The 21,185-nt window shown below is 46.8% G+C and overlaps 1 protein-coding gene across 1 annotated transcript in view; it reads left to right on the forward strand.

Annotated features, from left to right (window-relative positions):
• The window catches only part of NUMA1 (nuclear mitotic apparatus protein 1), a 3,180,433-nt gene that overhangs the window by 2,086,718 nt on the left and 1,072,530 nt on the right, over positions 1 to 21,185 (forward strand). The gene's annotated exons all lie outside the window — the stretch shown is intronic.

Here is a 21,185-nt window from a genome sequence, read left to right on the forward strand (position 1 = left end):
TTAGACATTTTATAAGTTTTAACAAGGTACTATTTTTTGTAGAATCAATGCACTACTTAGGTAAGATCATGTGACTGTATTTCACTATTTAATGGCTATGTGTTGTTTTGGAGTGTAATCTGAAGAAGTTGCCTTAAGGTGACGAAAAGCGCTTAATTAAAACAGTATTTTTCAAGAGCGGTTTGAACAATATATTCTTTGGAGTTTGGCGCTGTTTTTTTTTCGGAGCTTTGTGTATAGAATTGCTGCGGATTTTGTGTTTTTGCAAAATTTACTCAATTTGGTACTAATTACTGACTACCGTTTTGGGGGCTCCTGACATCTGGGGCAAGAAAAACTGAAGAAAATTGCATCTGTTGCAATATATATACCCTTGGCGCATTGACATCAGGGAAGAAGCGACAACAACCGACGCCGGACCAAGACTTTGGAATTCCGGCCGACTGCGGGGACCGCCTGACGACAGGATAACCCAAATGTGATGACTGCAGCAGGGTGTACACTCGAACATCTACATTTATGGTAGGTACAAAACTGTACTTTACTGGCTTGTAATTACACTGCTTTGATGCCAGTAAAAAAAGTTGTTTGGCGAAAGTAACAGAATATTAACCAGAAAATGAGAAGCACCAGCTTTGGCTGGGAAGAACCTTTCAGCTGTTAGGGGGAAAAAAAGCAGTTCAGGATTCATTTTAAATGCAAGAAATTGCTTCTAGTAAGCTCAAGAAAAAAAATCAGACTTATTCTTGACGTGTGAGACTGTGAAGAAGTGTATCCAGTCAAATAACAAAAGGTTGGGGAAAAAAAGCACTAATTAGATATTCATAAGCGCTAATAAAACTGCAATAATTAGTGGCGAACTAAAGAAAATTCTGGCCGACCATGAGAATTCTGAAGAAGCCCCGTTACAAAAAAAAGGCATTGATGTACATAAAGAAAACCTGAAATTTTCTGCTGTAGCAGAGAAACTGGAAGGAACAGACTATTAATTTTAAGAATATTTAAGTAACTGGACTGAAGTTTCACAGCAGGATTTGTCAGTTGAGAGGACTCTGTGTATATGTTCTATAAACCTGGCCACGAGAAAGCAGCCAACATCTGTATTAGTAAAGATACAATTGTACCAGCAGAGAGTTTCGCTTTTGACAAAGTTGTGACAGAAAGGAAAATATTAACTGGGACAAGCAAGAGTGTTTGTGGAAGATGATTCTTCTGCCGGTGTACATTGAATAGAAGCACATTTATCCATGCAGTCACGAAATGTCAAAAATAGTATGCCATTCAAGCTGCTGTATGCAGCCACCTTCAGAATTTTTTTTCTGGATGATGAAAGATGTTTTTGGATTCGGAGCAGGCTAAGGAGGAAATAGTTTATTTTGCAAGGCTTGTGTCAGAAAGTAGAAGGGGACTTTGACACTCATTCTTCTGACAGTAACAACGCCAATGCAGAGACTGTCATTGAAACCTTTTCCGTTGCTCAAAGGGAAATGCTTGAATGATGGAAAAACAGCTCGGGAGGTGAGTAGAAGAATCCAGGAGTATGTTTTATTTGAAACAGATTGGTGGCGTGAGATGAAGGTGATCACAGGGAAGACTAGCAGCATTGTGAAATTTACAGATGTTTTGTGTTTCACTGTTGCAGTCATTACATTTGGGTAATCTGCTGGCAGGTTGCCCTCAGTCGGCCTGATTAACAAAGTCTTGGGTCCTGCGTCGGTTGCTGTCCCTTCTTCCGTGATGTCATATTGTCAGGGGTGCAAAACATGCAGCCGACGCCATTGCATCAGTCTTTCTTGCCGGGCGGTGCCCGAAGCAGAAGCAGTTCGCAAGTGCCGGTCGGCCGACTCCTGAAATTTTCGTTTGAGTTTCAGAGCCGAAGTCTTCAACTAAAAAGCTAAGTACCCCGTTGGGGAAACATTTTCTTGCTCCTTACCGATGTCAGTAAAAATTAATAATTGCATTACTTGTGGGAAGCAAATACCTCAAGGATTTTCATTTGTACTATATTCCTTGCCTAGGCCCTGACCACAACGTACCTTGCTGTCAGTTTTTTTCTTTATTTAATCCACGCACTGTCAAACTTCGGTACATTTTTGCTTCTAAATATTTTGGCTCACACTTTAATTATCCAGAAAGGTCGTTGGTTAGCAATCCGACTACCGGAATACCTAAAAAAACGCAAAGAAAGAGACAGGCCGTTGAGGTCCTAAACCGCTGCCGACACTTATTCTAAGCCAGTCGCCAGTTCGCCTGTACTCAGTGAGGTGCTTTCGCAGCCCTTGATGCCCGCTATTTCTGATTCGCAGGCATCTACTGAGACCCATTCGAAGTCAAGTAATGCCGCAAGATGTTTCAATTATGGAACCCGCGCATGTCTCTGCCTTGGATGGGTCCGGAGCCGCTGTGCAGGCACCGGCTTCTGACGGTGTTTTCAGCCCTACAGATTTGTATATTAGACCGATGCCAACTTCAAAACTAAGGCCAAAATCTCGACCAATGTATAAAAAAACGACTCCTTGACCACATGTGCAGGCCCCTATGCCAAAAAAAACAAATGATCAAATTGGCTGAAGATTTAATTACTTTGATCGGGGGTAGCCAACCCCCCCACCCCCAGAGGCCTAGGCAAGACATTATGAATCTTCTGAACAGGATTCTATTTCTTCTGACTCTTCTCATGACCAGGAATTGTCTATACCTACTTATGAGGACTCTGAAGCAGAAGATTCCGTTCCTTCTGCTTCTCCCCCTGAGGATTTTTCTTTTGGGGAAACTTTACATACCTTAAGGGTACATTTCCACTGGGAAAGTCAGGATTTCTCGTATCTAAAAAGAGACTTGGGGATTTTCTTCTTCCTCAGCATAGGCCTTTGGCTGTGCCTCCTGTTCTAGACATTGTTGTTTTTTCAGAATCTAGTATGGCTCCTGATTCTCTGCCTCCAACTCCTTGTAAGCCAGACAGATACTACAGGGTTCCTGACTCCCACAAATTTCTTTTCAAAAATCCTGTTGCAGATCCTGAAACCATTTCTCAGGGTCCCAAGGGCATTAAGGCTTCTACTGCTAAAAACCCTACCCCTTCTGATAGAGATTCCAGGGCGCTGGATAGATGGGGTAAGAAGGTTTACACTTATGCAACCTTGGCAATCAGGGCTTTAAACTGTCAATTTCATATGCTAAAATAGCAACGGCATATCAGGGGACTGCTTAAACAGAAAATGTTAATTTCTGACTGTGTGGAAAACAAAGATTTACAGGGTTTATTGCATTCAGCTGAACAACTTGGAAAACGTACTTTGCAATGTGGTTTTGATTCTTTGGAGGCCTCTTGCAGGGCTGCTATAACTGGGTCTGTGCTAAGAAGCCATGCTTGGCTCAGAGGAAGTCTGCCTGATCATGTTAAAACAAAATTGTTGGATGCTCCTTTACAACAGGACCATCCCTTTGGTAATAAGGCTGAAGAAGTTTTAAAAAAGATGGAAGATGAATCTAAATCTATGCAAACTGTGAAAGATTTCTTACAAGTGCAGCCTCCAAGATTTAGTAGGCACTGGCCTGCTAAGAACTGGTCCTTTCCAGTTCCTTCGAGAGCCACTCAAGTCAAGCCCAGGCATTCCAAAGGCTCCAGGTTTCTGTCACAAGAGACTTTCAGAACAAAACAATGGGGTGCCTCCTCTTCCATATCTGGAAACAACAAGACACCTCTCTATGGTAAGCAGTCTCAATGACTTCCCTTTACACTTACCAAGCACTTACCTTTTAGCCTCCCCTTTGGGGGGAAAACTGGCTCTTCATGCAAGAAACTAGCAATTTATAACCCAGGACAAATGGGTTTTAAATATAGTATCCCAGGGATACAGATTTCATTTCTACATGTTGCCAATTCCAAACGGATGGCCAGACCTGCCCTCAGGTCAGTGGGCAGAGGCCCAGAAACAAGTACTTTCCCTCATGAGCATGGGGGCTATTCAACCAGTACCAGAAGAGGAAAAGGGACAAGGTTTCTATTCCAAGACTTTTCCTGGTACCCAGAAAAGACCAACCATGGCGTCTAATTCTGGACTTATCTACTCTAAGCACCTTTCTGGACATTCCAAAATTCAAGATGCTGACTCTTCACCAGTTACTTCCTATGCTAGACAAAGATGCCTGGTTGGCAACTCTAGATTTAAAAGAGGCTTACCTGCATATTCCAGTCAGGGAAGCATGCAGAAGATACCGCCGCTTCAAAGCAGGCTACTTGCATTACCAGTTCTCTGCACTGCCCTTTGGCTTATCTACTGTACCCAGGGTCTTTACAAAGTGCCTGGCTCCAGTAATTGCATTTTTCAGGCAAAGAAATATTCAAATGTATCCATACCTGGACGATAGTCTAATTCAGGCAGAAAACAAGGACACTCTTCTAAACCATCTGGCATTTGTTAAAAGGGTTCTAACTTGTCTAGGGTACATTATAAATGAAAATAAATCACAACTGGTACCCTCTCAAAAAATTACATTTCTGGGTGCAAGCTTGATACAACTGCCCAGATGGCTTTCCTTACGCCAGAGAAGCAAATTCATTTGGTGACTTACTTCAAACAGGTGGCCACAAAAACCCTGCTATCTGCAAGACAAATACTGCAAGCCTTGGGGTTCATGGCCTCCTGCATTCTTCTAATTCCATATGCAAGACTGCATATGATGAAACTTCACTGGTACTTAGTCTATGGAGTCAGCATCGTCACAGCTTGGAAACAATGATTCCTATCATTCGTTGCCTGCAACTAGAGTTCCTATGGTAGGCAGAAGACTGACTCCAAAACAAGGGATTGTCATTCACCCCCCCCACACACACACACACACACACACACACACCCAAACCCTAACTACAGACGCATCAGACTATGCTGGGGGGGTGGCACATCTGGCAGGGAAGTGCATTCAGGGCAAATGGAGCCCAAATCAAATGCACCTTCATATCAATCAAAAATAAATGCTAGCCGTACAGAATGCACGGGCAGCCTTCAAGTCCTACCTTCATGCAGGACAATGAATGATAGACAGACAACACCACAGTTATAAACAAGCAGGGGGGTACACACACCTACCCCCCTTGCAGACTAGCCATGGCATTGTGGAACATGGCCTTGACCTATCAAATACAACTGCAAGCTCAATTCCTGCAAGGAAAGCCGAATACTCTGGCAGACGAACTAAGCATAAACTTCATGGACCCACACGAATGGAAACTGGAACCACAGATTTTCAATATGTTGACACGCAAATGGGGGAGCCTAGACATAGATTTTTTGCCTCACCCCAGAACTATCAGTTGAACAAATTCTGCACAAGAACTCTTCACAAAAAAGCCTGGAAAGTGGATGCTTATCATTCAGCTGGAAAAACATCAGTCTATGCTTTTCCCTCTCTGCCTCTGCTCTCCAAAATTCTACTAAAAGTCAAACAGGACAAACCAAAAATGATTTTGATTGCTCCAGACTGGCCTCACCAACACTGGTACCCACTCTTGCGCAATGTCACACCTTCCACCATGGCACCTGCCTCAGACGCCTTAATTACTGTCTCCGCAGAACAACTAAGTTCTGCACACTCAGCTCCAAACTTTGAATCTTGCAGTGTGGCTAATCAGCTAAATTCACCCTTCGCATCCCTCTGCAAACCTGTGATGGATGTCATTTTGGAGGTAAGAAGACATAGTACTTGAAAATCTTACGCTGACAAATGGAAAAGATTCTGTGCCTGGAATCCATCACAAGGGATAAGCACAGAAGTGCCCAATATTCCTCAGATTTTGCAATACTTAACTGAGATGCTTCACAAGGGCATGTTGTTTTTTCTTCCATTAAAATCCATGCCTCAGCCATTTCAGCTCCTTACAACACAGAACCTCCCCTCTTCTCTCATCCTCTTCTAAAGGAGCATCTCAGAAGGGCCAAAAACTTAAGACCACCCAGGAGAGCTCCAACCCCTCCCTGGGACCTCAAATTTGTATTGGAAAAACTCACTCCCCCCTTACAAGCCAGCTGCTACTGCAGACATAAAATTTCTCTCCTGGAAAACAGCTTTCCTTTTAGCAATCACTTCAGCTAGAAGGATTTCTGAATTACAGGCTCTTATGGCAGAGGAGCCTTTCATTATTTTTCATGTGGACAGGGCGTCTCTCAGGACCAGTCCATCCTTCATGCCTAAGGTGTGGTATCCAGTGTGGCTCTTAATCAGGCCATTCATTTGCCAACTTTCTTTTTGCATTCATTGGATATACAGAGACAATTTAGATTTTACTTAAACAGGACAAAATCTCTAAGAAAATCTGAACGACTACTGGTGGCATTTCCTGCAGGGGCAGAGGGAAAGGCCATTTCAAAGCAGGCTATTTCCAAATGGATAAGCCATGGTATTCGTTTCTGCTATATGGACCATGGTAAAACTATCCCCCAGGGGATCAGATCTCATTCCACCAGGACTGCATCTGCTTCTACAGCTTTTCTCAGAGGTGTTCCTACCAGAGACATTCTAGAAGCTGCTACCTGGAGCTCAGTTCATACATTCACCAAACATTATCATTTACCTTTCTTCTCTAAATCCAGAGCTGACTTTGCCACTGCTTTCCTGCAGGGCTTATAGCTGGTCCTAATGCTGTATAAATCCATCCTCCCAACCATAGCTTTGGAAATGTTCCCAAATGTAGTGACTGCAACAGTGAAACACGAAGAACATAGTACCGTTGTGTACACTTACCATAAATATAGATGTTAGAGTGTATTCACTGTTGCAGTCCTGGTTACCCTCCCTCCAACCCCCTGTTTTTCTTTTACTATACCTCTGCTTTCCTTTACTTTGCTTAAAAGCCATTTTTATTGTATTTGCTTTTGTTTAGAGGTATATATTTTTGTGTTTTTAATTACTTAAATATTTGGCTCCCCATTTCGGGGCACCTGACATCTGGGGCAAGAAAAACTGATGTAATGGCGTCGGCTGCATGTTTTATACCCCTGACGACCTAACGTCATGGAAGAAGGGACAGCAACTGAAGCAGGGCCCAAGACTTTGTTAATCAGGCCGACTGAGGGCAACCTGCCAGCATATTACTCAAATGTAATGACTGCAACAGTGAATACAGTGGAACATCTACATTTATGGTAAGTGTACACAACTGTACTTTCTTAGTCTAGAACAGAAACTGCCGTTAAAGGAATAATTAGAGCATATAAAATATTGCATGATAACTAAGAATAAGAGAAGATTAGAAAGGTGTGGGAAGAGAGATTGGATAAGCAATTTACAAAGAAACAGTGGGAGGATATGTGTCTCCCAAATATGCAACAAAGTCTAGATCATCTGATGTTATCCATGTCACTATTCCTCACTCTTGGATTGTAGGATCCGAGCCAGCAACTTTACAGACAGCTTCTAGGCTCGAGCTCCTCCCGCTGCATGTTCCCTTGCTGCCCTCTGACCCCCAGATCTCATTTTCCATGCTCAGTGTCAGATTGTTTGGCTTGAGTTTCCAGGGGAGATAAGTATCTTTATTTTCAAAAATTTTCTGTTTCAAAAGTTATTGTTAGTGCGTATTGTTAGTCTAGTGATGTGACATTGTTCAATCTCGCCGTTTGCTCTTGCACACGGGTTCGGAGCCGATCCTCTGCTCCGAGTTGGCTGCATCACAAGCTCTGCATCTAAGAGAAGCTCGAGACTCAGTATGTATCCCATGATCCTTCCTGCTATACCTCAGATCTAGTTTGACACTGCAGCTGATCGCATCGAGAGAGCTTGGGCAAGTAAAAAATTTCTATTTTTTCAATAATTTAGTTCTATAATTTTTTTCTATATATATATTTAGGCAGATTTAGTGTGTGTGTGCATGTTTAAATAGGTGGTGTTACCATTAGAGGCTGTATATAGATAATCTTAGGGCTTAGGCCTAAAATTTTCTGTCAGGGCTCTGGTAGTTAGTTTCTTTTTTTTGTAGAACTTTTGTAAACTTTTTTCATGGTATTTGACACTATTATCGTGTGCTGCGTTTCATATTTACTTATCTTTAGATATATTTACATAGTTAACTTAGGACTATTCTACTCATTAATAACCTAGGTATAGTGTTAAAGTAATTCTTTCCGTGCTTGGCAAGTTGATTTATGGCTGATATGTCTGAAAAGGCTAAATCCGGATTTAAAAGGTGCCAGTGTGGACCAAAGATGTCCATCACCGACAGTCATACTTCCTGTGTCTACTGTCTTGGCCCTCTCCACCTGCAGGAGGATTGTTCTATTTGCCACTCCTTCAGTGGAAGGGTCATGATGGAGAGGCGCAGGAAGCTGATAGAGGCTTAATCAAGCCAGACTTCTTGGAAGCCTTGAAGAAGGCTGACCAAACTTCTAGGTCTTCGAAGGGGTCGAAGACGTCCAAGGTGTCGGTGCCTAGGTCCTCTGCTCCGAGCACCTTTTCCAAAGTTCGTTCACCGGCTCCACAGACCTTGGGGCTGGGTATCAAATGGTTACCTTTGATCGAGCCCCAGGTCTTGGAACCGATGTCGGAGCTGCCTCCACAGTCTATTCTTCGGTGCCGTCTTCTGCCCCTTCGACCCGTTCTTCTAGGCCTTTATCCGAAACTGACATGGACCGTGTGGTACAGAAGCTTATGGAGAACACTGCTCTGTCCAAGCTAATTGTGGTTTCTTCCCAATTGGTGTCGAAACTGGAAGCCCTCCCTGCGTCTCTGGATCCTCCTTCGAGACCTATCCAGTCTTCGGAGCCGGGAGAAGATGAACTGATGGTGGAACCCTCTGTGCCGAAGCCTTCCACTGTGTGATTGGCACCGCTGACCTCGACTCCTTCGGAGCCTATCAAGGAGTCGCGGAGCCGACTGTCTCTCCTTGGTTCCGGGGCCGAGAGCTATACCGAACTTTTGGTCCCGACTCTCCCCCTCGGGGCCTCGGCGCAGATCAGTTCGGCTCAGTCTTCTGGGTCGGACCCCCTGGTCTTGGTGTCGGGTAGGCTTCCCGGTTCTTAGGATCTGGAGGATTCCACGGCCCCGTGGTCAGGGTCTTTTGATCTTATGAGGAAGGTCTTGTCTGAGAAGACATCTGTCATCGGAAGTAGTCATCTCCTTCCCCTAAAGAGCCACGTTCTACTTCTGTACCCACGATCCCTCTCAAGCGTAGAGTCCCAACACCTCAGCTAGCCCGAGAGGGTGTCCCCTGTTCCTCGTAGGCTTAGCCAGATGCCCCCTCTGATGAGGTTCCGAGGAAAAGATTGTGCAAGAGGAGGCACATTGATTCCCCACAGGAATCTCTAACATCTGACACTGATTTGGATGAGGCAGAGGGTTCCCCATGTTCCCCCTCTGAGGATGTCTCGTTTGCTGACATCTTGGAGATCTAAAGACAGAGGGGTGATTGGCAGTCACTTGCCCCCACTGAAGACGAATCGGTGTTGCTGAAGGCGTTTGGGACTCAACCTTCTACCTCCTGGGTGACCCCGCCCTTCGAGCTAATGGACCTGATAACTCGAAGGGTGTGGGAGACTCCAGACACAGTGGAACCAGTGCCTTGGAGACTGAACAAGTACATTACCGCCCCCCAGGACAAGATTTGTCTTACCAAAGGAGTTCCAGTCGATGCTATGGTGGTAGCGGCAGCCACGAAAAAGGTAATGTACGAAGCATCTTTCTCTGTCCTGTCCTCCTAATAAAGATTCTAGGACTAAGGACCGGTATGGGAAGCGTGTATTTAGCTCAGCGACCTTTTCCATTTGTTCGCTGAACTACCTGACGCATTTTACGCGACTTCAGAGGGATCTCATTAAAGAGTTGGGAGATACCCTCCAGGGTAACACAGATGCTGCTGTCTCGGACAAAGTGACAGCACAGCTCAACACCCTCACTTCAATAAACAACTCGTCCATGAGGCTCATCTCGTATGCAGCCGAAGGTTCGAGTAGGGCTGCAGCCTCAGCGATTGCTCTACGTAGACAATCCTGGATGCGGCTGTGCTCCTTTGCGGAAGCCTTTAAGTCTTCCTTTGCCAACGCCCCTTTGGTGCCACCTTGTTTGGGCCCGAAGTAAAGGAGACTCTTACTCTGTGCGAGCTAGAAGGTAAGACCCTGTCTGCCGTAGGGGTCCGTTTTTCCACTCTGACTAGACCAGACCCCAAAGGGCAATGAGGCGGAAAAATGTGGTTCCGTAAGACACTGGGATCTTACCAGGCCGCACAGAGTGATGCCCCCTCCAGAGGCAGAGGGGGGGGTGGAAGACACCGCCCAGGTGGCAGAGGAGGTCCGCAGCATCAGGGCGACAGGGATACTGTCCCTGAGAAGCCTTTCCAGCACTCCTGAGTGGAGGCCCGACTGTCCTTCTCTGAAGGCAGTCGGGGGATCGCTTGGCTTTGTACCCGGAGGCCTGGCTAAACCTTACCTCAGATTCTTGGGTACAAAGCATAGTAACCAGAGGATACAACATTACTTTTATGTCCATCCCCCCTCCCCTGCACAAGAGAGATTTCCAGATGTTCCACCCCATCTGCGAGATCCAGCAGCCGTAGAAATTACAAAGCTGCTCGAAAAGAGTCATCCAACCAGTCCCGGCGGACCAGAGAGGATCCGGAACTTACTCAAGGTTCTTTTTAGTTCCAAAAAAGACAGGGGACTGGAGACCAATATTGGATCTCGGCAAACTCAACTCCTTCGTGACGAAGGAGAAGTTCCGGATGGTCACGCTACACTTGATCCTTCCCTTTATACAGAAGGACGACTGGATGTGCTCAATAGATCTCCAGGACGCATACTACCACAACAAAATGGCCAGAGCGTCCAGAGATTACCTGCACTTCCAGCTGGGGGCCAGTCATTTTCAATTTCGAGCGCTGCCCTTTGGTCTCACCTCAGCCCCCAGGGATTTCACCAAATGCATGGCAGTAGTAGCGTCTCACCTGAGACGATTAGGATTCCAGGTGTTTCCGTATCTGGATGACTGGCTCCTTACCGCTACCACCGAGCATAGTCTTGTACAAGCCAGGGACTACACACTCTGCCTCTGTTCCCATTTAGGACTTTGTCAACTTCGAAAAATCTACCTTATCGCCCGCACAGCGTATCTCATTTATAGGGGCAGAGTTGGATTCAACAGCAATGGTGATAAAGCTTCCCCTGATACAGGCGTCAACTCTCCGGGGTCAGATCGGTATTCTTCTACAGAGCAGAAAAGTCCCCGCCGCGCATGTGTTGAAAGTCCTTGGCCTGATGGCGGCTTCTCTTATTGCAGTTCCTCTGGGCAGGATGCATATGAGGGTCCGACAGTGGCTGCTCTTCACCCAGTGGTCGTTCCAGGAACTTCCCTTGACACGCAACATACTGATCACGGAGTCTTGCAAGCGGGATCTTCGATGGTGGATGAACAGTCAAGATCTGACAGGTCGTCCCTTTGTCCTGCCCAGCCTTACAGCCACCATAACCACGGACGCTTCCCTGATAGGGTGGGGAGGGGGGGGGCTTTTTCAGGGAAGAACAGTCCAAGGAGAATGGTCCAAAACAGAGTACAATCTGCTCATCAATGTCCTGGAGTTGAGAGCAGTGTTTCTGGCGGTGCAACACTTTCACGAATCTTTGCCTCTGAGAACAGTAGCAGTTCAGACTGACAATGTCAGTGGTCTGGTACATAAACAGGCAAGGTGGAACCAGATCTTACCATTATGCAGAGAGGCCCTGAGAATTTGGCAATGGGCTGCGTCCACAGGTCGCTTTCTGATAGCAACGCACATCCTGGGTCATCTGTCATTGCGGACAGGTTGAGCAGAGCCATCCTGTTACCATACGAGTGGTCCCTGAAAATTCAAGTGGCGGAAAAGATTTTCCGCAGATGGGGCCAGCCTTGCTGTGATCTATTTGCATCCTCCTTGAATGCCAAATGCAGAAGTTACTTTGCCCTACTTCCCCCTCTGGGGACTGTCCCCAGGGACGCTCTAGTGCACGATTGGCCCCCGGGTCTCCTGTATGCATTTCCCCCTGTTCCTCTAATACCCAAATTTCTTCAGAAAGCCAGGAATCTGGACAGGACGATCATTCTCATAGCACCGTTTTGGCCTCAACAGATCTGGTTTCTCTTCCTTCGGTCCCATCAGATAGATGAACCTTGGATTCTGGACCCAGTGCCAGACCTATTGACTCACTCTTCGGGAGTTCCTCATCCATCCCTTCAATCCCTCAAATTGACAGCTTGGCTGCTCCGCTTCCCTGTTTAGCCAGGTCGAACCTTTTGTCCTCTGCAGTACAACACATTCTAATTTCTTCTCATAAAGCCTCCACCAGAAAGCTATACAAGAGCAAATGGAAGCGCTTTGTGTGTTGGGCATCAGATCATGGTATTGATCCCTCTGGTAGCACCGATAGACAAAATATTGGAGTTCTTATCCTTTCTTTTTCAAGAAGGGGCTTCTACATCTACCATAAGAGTACAGTTAGCGGCCATATCTAACTTCCATGTAGGTGAAGGTGGTTCCACTATTATGTCCCACAGGCTTTGTAAGGCCTTCATGAAGGGTACTTTCCATCTTCACCCCCCCATTCGAGAGCCAATTTTCCCATGGAACCTAAACTTGATGTTGTCCCAGCTTATGCTAGCTCCCTTCGAACCTGCGTCATCGTGCCCCCTTAAGTTTTTGTCATGGAAGACCCTTTTATTATTGCTGTTACCTCAGCTCGAAGAATTTCGGAGCTACAGGCCTTGTCAGTGAGACCACCTTACATAATTTTCCATCCAGACAGAGTTTCCTTACGCACAAACCCATCGTTTCTCCCCAAAGTCTGTTCTGTGTTAAATATTAACCTATCTATAGAACTCCCTACGTTTTTCAAAAACCATTCAAATAAACTGGAATACATGTTGCACAAATTGGATGTGCATAGGCAACTGAGATTTTACCTAGACAGAACTAAAGTTCACAGGAAGTCTGATCAGCTGTTTGTGTCATTTGCAGACAGTAGGAAAGGCATGGCGGTATCAAAGGGTACCTTATCCAAGTGGCTATCGGTGTGCATCAATTTTGTTCATTCAGCTGCTAATCAACCACTACCTTTAAAACCAAAGGCTCATTCTACTATGGCCATTTCTACTACTTTAGCCCATGCAGCTCGATTACCATTGGACACTATTTGTGTAGCAGCTACGTGGGCAAAGCCTCATACGTTTATCACGCATTACAAGGTGGACAAGGCCTCTAAAGACAGGACTTCCTTTGGTTCCACTGTGCTTAGGAACGTTCTTCCGTGAGTCACCCAGGGTAGCTGAGCTAGGGACGCTTCCCGTATGTAAGAACAAACGGCGAGATTGAACAATGTCACATAAAGAAGTTATGTCTTACCATAACGTTCCATGTGCATTGTTCATCTCGCCTTTGTTTTTACATCCCCTCCCTCCTTCCCCCACCACGTTCTGGAAGAACTGGTATGACTAGGGTTTGGTTGGTCTATTCCTGAATGAGTTACAATATCCTCTCATTGCTAGGAGGCATTCTCTCCTTACACATATATGTGCGGTAGTTCCAGTGTCTCATTGCTTGATGTGTGATTGTGTAGGCGTTGGATGCAGTTGATATTAGAGCGAGATAGTTTCTTGCAAACTAGATCTGAGGTATAGCAGGGAGGATCATGGGATACATACTGAGTCTCGAGCTTCTGTTAGATGCAGAGCTTGTGATGCGGCCGACTCAGAGCCGAGGATCGGCTCCGAACCCGTGTGTAAGAACAAAGGCGAGATGAACAATGCACATGGAACGTTATGGTAAGACATAACTTCTTTTTTTTCAGTACAGTAGCGGCAGTTTTATTCCCTTCCCTCCCGTTTTGTTTCTCACTTTGTTAGCTGTGTTTTGGAACCCTTTTTTGTAATGCCCCGTGCTTAATCTGTTTTTTGTTTAGATTAGTAGTCTGCGGTTTGTTGTAGTGTTCTCCATAGTGGTAGTGTAACTGTTTTTACTGGCTCTGACCTTAGCTAGTTTCCCAGTCTCAAGTATAGCGTGTCCCTTGGGCTATAGGTTTTTTTCCACCGGCTGACAAGCCAGTTGGTTTCAAAAAGTGCTCCTCGTGCAGTCGGAAGTTGCCCGTGTCTGATTCTTACAAGGATTCCCTTTGTTTGGGTGCCAACAACCTGGAGGTTGAATACCACCATTGCACCGCATTCAACTCCAGGGCTTTGGTCGAATGCCAAAACGAGCTTCTTTTAAAAGGTTTGGCTCAAGGGGGTCTCTTGGTCCAGTCTCCTGCCAGGTCTGGTCCCTCGAGCAGAAAAGGAAGGCCCCCTGCACTTTGTGTCTTCCTTCTCTAAAAAGGCGAGGCTGTCTGATCCCAGTTCCTCTGATCAGACTCCAGCCTCGACACATTCAGATCCGATGTCCTCTGGTCCTAGCCCCCACAGATTTGTGGCTTTTGCTCCCAGGCCCTCGGAGCTGAGGTCACTTGAATCCGCAGCCATATCCATGGCCTCTCGATCGAGGCCTTCAGATCCGTCCAGGTCTGAGGCGTCCATGGATCCGGCTGCCTCTGATCAGAGTCATGTGGGATCCAGGCATTTGGATCCTTGCTTGTCTTTGGATCTGAGGAGGTCGGATCTGGGATCGGTGTCAGACTCCACAATTAGAGGACTCCCCCTCAGGTTCTGGCTTGAGGCAGTCCCGTTCTGTGTCAAAGGACAGGGGTCATTCTCCAGAGGGATGGTCCTTGTGATCCAGACAGCCATCCCCAGCTACGTTTTCCACTTCCTCTAGATCATCCAGGGGTTTGCCCCCAACAGATGTGGAAAGGACAATGAGGTTTTTCATCAAGGCTCAGATTGAGTTGGGACTTCTTGCGTCCCCTGCCCCTCTGGCAAGTGGCCCATCTCCTATGTCTTCATTGGCTTTTCCTCCTCAGACAATTGGTTTTGGACTTTCAGGCCCTGGATCGCACAGGGGAGGAGATGGGGTCCCTAGGGACCTACCTTTGCCTACCCTGTCAGAGTCCCTGACTCCCTCTGCTTGACCTTCCCATGGGCAGTTGGAGTCCCGGGCCCATTCTGTCACCCTTGGTTTCCTTGGGTGGCAGCTCTGGACCTGTTTTCTCACACCGATCCCTTCCCCTTGGTGCTTTAGCCCTTGACAGCTCAAGCTTGTACTATCTGGAGGCCAGGAGGTGCTGGCTTCTTCTGGTCCCTCTTCTCAAGCAGGCTTTCCTGCTGGGATTGCAGATGGAGCTTCATCCAGCCCTATGGCTTTCCGGGTTGTAGAGAGGACTTTTTCCTCCCAGGCCTTCCAGGGACCATCCCAGCCCCTCCGAGCAGACTCTTCTCATCCTGTTCTTGGTCAGCCTTCTCTATCTAGCCTTCATGTGGGAGTTACCCACTTGGGGGTCCCCCTCTATTCTGAATCAATCCCAAAGCACCCCCTCAGAGGAGGTCCCTCAAAAGAGATTCTGTAAGAGGAGACACTTGGACTCACCTTTGGAGTTTCTCACGGAGGTATGGACCTCAATGAAGTGGACAGGTCCCCCAGATCTCCGCCCAAAGATGTCCCCTTTGGGGACATCTTAGAAGTCCTCATGCTTAAAGGTGGATGGTCTTCCCTTCCCCCGTCCTCCGAGTAGTCTGCATTCCTGAAGGCTTTTGGGATGGGACCATCTACCTCCTGATCACCCCCCCAAGCAGATGAACTTGTAGACCTTATCGCTAGCCAGGTGTGGAAGGAGCTGGATACTGTGAAGTCTGTTCCTAAACTTGCTGATAAGTTCCTCAGCCCCCTTCCGACAAACGGTTCTGGTTCAAAGGTGTGCCATTTGATGCAATTGTGGTAGCTGCTGCCACTAAGAAAAATTTGGGGAGCAGAGCACATCTGTTCATCCCCCTAACAGCGAGCCCCAGGCGATTGATAGGCATGGAAAGTGGGTTTTTGCCTCCGCTACATTCAGTCTGCGGGCACTTAACTACTTGGCATATTTCACCTGACTACAAAGGGACATGGTCAAGGAGCTTACCACCTCCTTTTCTAAGTTCCTGCCTGCTGAGTAGCGAAGCAAGGTATTCCCCCAAACTATCCACACTTTCTTCCCTGGCTAATTCTTCGATAAAGCTGATTGCCAATGTTACGGGAGGTGCCTTTTGACTGGCCAGCACAGGCATTGCTGTTCAGCGTCACGCCTGGCTGTGCCTTTACAGATTTGTGGAATCCTTTAAGGCGTCTTTCATCAACACGCCCTTCAATGAGTCTACCCTTTTTGGCCCTTCAGTCAGACACTCTCACCTTCAGTGAACAGAAAGGCAAGACTTTTGCCGGCTGTGGGAATAGAGTTTTTCATCCTCAGTGGTCCTTCTCCAAGATGTAGAGAGGGGCCTGGAAAATGGGTTTTCGTTAGTAGCAGTCTGCCTTTACAGATGCTCAGGATGATCTCTCCTGTAGAGGTTGGGGGAGAAGGTTCAATGGTGGATGCTGCCGTAGAGGCAAAGTGGGTCTGCAAAATCAGGGCTCCAGGGAACCTTTCTCTGAGAAGCCTCAGCAGCGCTGTTAAAGTGCTGCCTGACCTGCCCTGGAGGCAGTCAGGGGTCATTTTTCATTGTACCCTTTGGCCTGGGCAAACATTACAAAAGATTGCTGGGTGCTAAACCTTATTTCCAGTGGATATTTTATTCCCTTTTCACAGTCTTCACCTCCAGTCAGGAGATTCCTCCCCGATGCAACACCCCATCAGAGGACGTTAGCCCAGGAAGGAGTGCTCAAATTACTTCAGAAGAGAGCCATCCAACAGGTCCCCCCCAGACAACACTTATCCAGACTTACGGGAGACCTGCGTCCAATCCTGGACCTCAGTGAGCTGTCTGTCAAGAAGTCCAGGTCCTGCATGGTCACTGTTCAGTCTATCGTGCCTCTTTTGCACAAGGACAATTGGATGTGCTCTGTGGATCTCCGGGACAAATACTATAACATGAAAATAGACAGGGACTCCAGGAGACATCTCTGCTTTTAGGTAGGGGCCAATCACTACCAGTTCAGAACCTTCCCTTTTGGTCTCACCACAGCCCCCAGATGTTCAAGTACAATGACAGTGGTTGCAGCTCACCGGAGATTGCAGAGATTCCAGTTGTTTACATGCTTTGACTATTGGCTCCTCACAGCTCCCACAAAGCATTGTCTGGCCACTGCCTTTCAGTGCCTACTTCAACTATTCAACCGGTTTTGGGATTACAGTGAATTTCCCCAAAACGAACCTGATTCCATCCCAAAATTTGGAATTCACCTGGATCCAGTTGAATACTGTGTTAGAGATTGCAGTGCTCCATCTCTGCCGCGTACATCTCGCCAAACTAGCATGTCCAATGCCTTCTAGGTCTGACTCATCCCCAAGCCTACCTTGTTCTCTAGGCCTTAGGGTCCATGATGGCAGCACTCTATCTTGTACCATTAGTCAGGTTCTACATGACGGTTCTGCAGTGGACTGTAGCTGTCCAGTGTTCTTCCCTGTGTCATCCGATGACCGCCCTGATCCATCTCACTCCAGTGTACAGGCATTATCTCCTTTGGTGGATTCAGTCTCCTGACTTCCTAGTAGGCAGAACTTTCTCTCTTACTCTCTGCAGTGCCACAGTGACCTCGGATGCTTCCTTGGGGTGGAGGGGACATTTACAGGGAAAGATGATCCAAGGCATGTGGTCCGCTGCAGAGACCAAACTGCACATCGATGTCTTGGAGGATGAGAGCAGTTCTCACGTTGCAAGCCTTTCAGGACTGACCCCTTCTGGGTAACATTGCAGTTCACATGGACAACATGGCTGTTGTGTGGTACATCAGCAAGCAAGGGGTCATGTATTCTTACCTGCTTTGTTGTGAGGTTATGAGGGTATGGGAATGGACGATGTCTTGGGGGCACTTTCTCCTTGCAATACACATTCCCAGAGAGTCCAACGTACTGGCAGGCTCAGCAGGGCAATCCTGAGTCCTCATGAGTGGTCCCTGAATCCTTCTGTGGCAAAGGTTCTTCCTTCGCTGGGGTCAGCCGTACTGCAGTCTGTTCACTTCCCACCTCAACCACAAATGTAGGCAGTATTTCACACTGGATTCCCCCAGTTGGGTAGTCCCCCAGGGATGCTGTGGTACACAATTGGCCTTTGGGTCTCCTTTATGCCTATCCTCCTATGCTTGTCCTACTATACCTCTTATTCCAAGAGTACTTCAAAAAACTTGTTGCTTCAAAACCACCTTAATCCTCATTGCCCCCTTTTGGCTTCGACTGATGTGGTTCCCCTTCCTATAGTCTCATTTGAAGTACCCCCCTTGGGTACTAGATACCTTTCTGCATCTGTTTTCCAATCCCTGTCCGCTTCCGATTCCCAACCTCCAGACTCTTTGCCTGATGTTGTGGTTTGTCCACTTCCCATAATCTTGAATCAGTCCAGGCTTTTTTCTCTTGCCAGGAACGTTATTTTTACCTCTCAGAAGACGTCCATCAGAAAGGTATTAGCAAGCAAGTGGAAAAGGTTTTCTATTTGGGCCAGGTAAAAGACTTGTGTACCCCATCTCGGCTCCCATCCCAGATATCTTGCTGTTCTTGTCTTCCCTTTTTTCAGGAAGGGGCTACTTTTTGTACTGTCAGTGCAGTTGGCAGCTGTCTCCAGTTTTCATGTTTTTGAAGAACCTACTTATGTTCATCGTGTTACCCTGCTGCAGTCATCACACTTGGGTTATCCTGCCATCAGGCGGTCCCGCAGTCAGCCCGAATTCCAAAGTCTTTGTTCGGCGTCGGTTGCTATCGCTTCTTCCCTGACGTCAGTGCGCCAGGGGTATATATAAAGCATCTGAAGCCATTTTCTTCAGTCTTTCTTGCCACGCGGTGCCCGAAGCAGAAGCAGTTCGCAAGTGCCGGTTGGCCGACACCTGAGATTTTCGAGTTGAGTTTCAGTCCGAAGTCTTCAAAGCTAAAGTACCCCATTGGGGGAACCTTTTCTTGCTTCAGTCCGATGTCAGTTAAAGTTAACAACTGCATTTCTTGTGGGAAGCAAATACCTCATAAGGACTTTCATTCTTTTTGTATACCTTGCCTAGGCCCAGACCACGACGTCACTGGCTGTCGGTTTTGTGTTAGGTTCAATAAGCGAACTATTAAGCCATGCTTTGATTTCGCACGACACTACTTCGGTAGGAAATTTAATTGCACCATGCCGTCGGAGCAACCGACTACTGGCGTGCATAAAAAACGCAAAGATAAAGAAAGGCAGCCTAGATCCAAACCAGACTCCAAGCCCTCGGCTGGGCCGGTCGCCGGTTCAACTGTTTTCAGTGAGGCGCATATGCAGCCCCTGGCTACCGCTGAATTGGATCCCCAGACCGCTTCGGATTCTCCAGCAGAGAGTTCTAGGCTGACGCAGCCATTTTCTTTAGGCCCTACCGATGACATTGCAGTAGGAGAAGCCGGTGCTGTAGCAACACCTTCGGTTTCTGAAGGTGTCTTCAGACCGACTACTCTCACCATAAAATCTTATGCTAAGCTTAAGACTCCTCTTAAACCAAAAAAGACTACTCTTCAGTCTCCATGTCAAGGCCCTTTGCCTAAGAAACAGATGCTTAAAATTGCTGAAGATTTAATAGCTTTGATCAGGGGTCCCCCCCCCCCCCCGACGAAAGGCCTAGACAAGAGGAGGATTATGCCTCCTCTGATCAAGTGTCTGTTTCCTCAGGCTCCTCTGAGGAACGGGATTACTCCTTTCCTCCTTGTGAAGATTCTAATGCTGAAGACTCCATTTCCTCAGCTTCTCCCCCTGAAGATTATTCCTTTGGGGAAACCTTGCATACCATGCGGGAACATTTCCACTGGGAAGGTCAGGACTACTCCAACTCAAAGAAAAGGCTCCGAGAGTTTCTTTTACTCCCCCAGCACAGACCCCTTGCTATCCCCCCAGTTTTAGGCATTGTGGATGGTTTTCTTAGAATCTAGTCTAAATCCAGATTCTCTGCCTCGTGCTCCAGCCAAACCAGATGGATAATATAGAGTGCCTGACTCGCACAAATTCCTATACAAAAGCCCTGTTGCTGATCCAGAGACTATCTCCCAGGGTCCCAGAGGGACTAAGGCTTCTATGGCTAAAAATCCTGTACCCTCTGAAAGGGACTCCAGAGCACTAGATAGGTGGGGGAAGAAGGTTTACACCTCAGCTACTCTAGCTATGAGAGCACTAAATTGTCAATTTCACATGCTTAAATAACAGCAATTTCTAATGTCTCAAATAAAACAAAAGATGGGTACGCACCCTCAACAGTCTGAATTCAAGGAAATGCAGGATCTGTTGCATGCAGCTGAACAGGTGGTCAAACATACTTTACAATGTGGTTTTGATGCCTTGGAAGCTTCTTCTAGAGCAGCTGTTACTGGGTCTGTTATACGTAGGCATGCTTAGTTAAAGGAACAGTCTCTGCCTGATCATGTTAAAGCAAAGTTACTAGATGCACCCCTTACAGCAGGATGTCTTATTTTGGGTTAAAGCAGAGGAGGTTTTGAAGAAAATGGAGGATAAGGCAAAAATCTATGCAGACGGTCAAAGATTTCTTACAAGTACAGCCCTCACGCTTCAGCAGAAATTGACCAATAAAATATTGGTCCTTTCTAGCTTCTGACAGACCACAGAGGGGTAAATACAGGTGCCCAAGGGGCAGAGGACAAGCACAGATCCCTTACAAACCTCGCCAATGGGGCACTGCAACACAGGAGGGAGGAGAAGACAGGCCACAAACTACTAGAAGGCAAACACAATGACTTGTACCTCAAACTGCCAAGCAAAACTCTCTTGGCATCTCCCTTGGGAGGAAAATTAGCACTTTTTGCAGACAACTGGCACATCGTCACAAAGGACAAATGGGTCCTAGACATTACCTCACAAGGATACAGATTCCATTTCCACACCTTGCCAAGGATAAAAGGAATGCCAAACCTGCCACAAAATCAATGGGCAGAGGCACAAAAACAAATTACAGCTCTCATGGACATGAGAGCCATTCATCTGGTACCTACACAGGAGCAAGGCCAAGGATTTTACTCAAGGCTCTTTCTAGTCCCCAGAAAGGACAATGCTTGGAGACCCATTCTGGACCTTTCAATTTTAAACACCTTCTTGCAGGTACCCAAATTCAAGATGCGAACACTACAGCAGCTTCTTCCCATGTTGGGCAAGAAAGCTTGGCT

The sequence above is a fragment of the Protopterus annectens genome, chromosome 5.part1, assembly GCF_019279795.1.
Source record: "Protopterus annectens isolate FY-2018-M chromosome 5.part1, PAN1.0, whole genome shotgun sequence".
NCBI classification, from domain to species: domain Eukaryota; kingdom Metazoa; phylum Chordata; order Ceratodontiformes; family Protopteridae; genus Protopterus; species Protopterus annectens.